The sequence below is a fragment of the Equus quagga genome, chromosome 9, assembly GCF_021613505.1.
Source record: "Equus quagga isolate Etosha38 chromosome 9, UCLA_HA_Equagga_1.0, whole genome shotgun sequence".
Taxonomy (NCBI): Eukaryota; Metazoa; Chordata; class Mammalia; order Perissodactyla; family Equidae; genus Equus; species Equus quagga.
Window position 1 is genome coordinate 41875516 of NC_060275.1, and position 1619 is coordinate 41877134.

At 39.5% G+C, this 1619-nt stretch overlaps 1 non-coding gene across 1 annotated transcript; it reads left to right on the plus strand.

The window, feature by feature from the left end:
• The first annotated feature begins 912 nt into the window (after window positions 1-912).
• Window positions 913-1019, plus strand: LOC124245212 (U6 spliceosomal RNA). The gene has a single exon (XR_006890217.1). It is a non-coding gene; the product is annotated as a U6 spliceosomal RNA (small nuclear RNA).
• The last annotated feature ends 600 nt before the right edge of the window (window positions 1020-1619 follow it).

The following is a 1619-nucleotide window of genomic DNA, read 5'->3' on the forward strand; positions in this document are numbered from 1 at the left end:
GGAGTCTGTGGCATTCTTGCCTGGGGCTGTCTACCTGCCCCATCCCAATTCAGATGACACAGTAGTTCTTCTGGAACTGGCTGGCTGTGAAAACCAGCACCTGCCCTGCTAGAGACGGCTGACTTTACTTGGAGTGGAGACTGGAAAAATCTCAACCAGCAGCAAAAGGGAAAACCCTGCAACAATCCTAGCCTGAAGTTGCAGTCCTGGCTGGAGCAAGTAGCACACCATAAGACTAGGAAGATATTTAGCAGGGAGATAGTAGTTGAGGGACTTGGGAATCATTCCACATATCCCTGACTGTCTGGGGGCCTGTATGCATTTGTGGTGGTGACCTGAGAAGGGCCAACAGAAAGTAACAGCTAGACTGATTTGAAAACTGCCCAGACTTTGAATGTGCTCTTCAAACCAAACACAGATTCAAGAGCAGAGGGGAGAAGCCTTATGGGAACTAGGTGTTTGAGCACAACTTTTGTTCAATCATTAACTGACCATTGAGTTATGCATACCCAGGGGTCACTCCTAGAAAGCTCAGTTCAAAAATGCAAATATTAATTAAAAAGCTGAGCAGACACATCAGCAGCCTCACATCACAGGGGTGACAAATCCCTCAGATTAAATCGAGGTAGATTACTTAAGAAAAAACAACAAGAGCAAAAAACTTTGAGAAAAAAAGAAAATCATAATCCAGAGTTGCTAGAATATATTATCTAAAATGCCTAGTTTACTACAAAAATTTACAAAACATGCAAACGAAACAAAACAAGACAAAACAACCCCAAAACCCAGGAAAGTTTGAAGCATGCTCAGGTAAAAATCAGTCAGTAGAAATTGTCTCCTGAGTGGGCCCATAGGTTGGATTTAGCAAAAACTTCAAATTAGATGTTATGAATGTATTTGAAGAATTCAAGGGTGCTCACTTCGGCAGCACGTATACTACAATTGGAACAATACAGAGAAGATTAGCATGGTCCCTGCTCAAGGATGACACATAAATTTGTGAAGCATTCCATATTTTTCTTTTATACAAATCTCATGGTAACCACTACACAAAAAATCAGAGCAGAACCACAATTCACAAAAAGAGAGAAAACTGAGACAACCTCCTCAGAAAACCACCAAAATGAAATGGCAGAAAGAAATACAAAGGAAGAGAAACAATAAAAATAGAACAACCAGAAAACAAGAGCTAAAATGGCAATATTAAGCCCTCATATGTCAATAATCACTCTAAATGTAAATGTATTGAATTCTCCAATCTAAAGACACAGAGTAGCTGGATGGATTAAAAAACAAGACCCAACAATATGCTGCCTCCAGGAAACCATCTCAGCTCTAAAGACAAACATAGGCTTAGAGCGAAGGGATGGAAGAAAATACTCCAAGCTAACAGCAAACAAAAGAAAGCAAGTGTTGCCATACTTATATCAGACAAAGCAGACTTCAAGTTAAAAAAGACAATGAGAGACAAAGGGGGCAGTATATGATGATAAAAGGGACACATCACCAGAGGACATAACACTTATTAATATATATGCACCTAACACAGGGGCACCAAAGTACATAAATCAATTATTAACAAACCTAAAGGGAGAAGTTAACAGCAATACAATAATAGT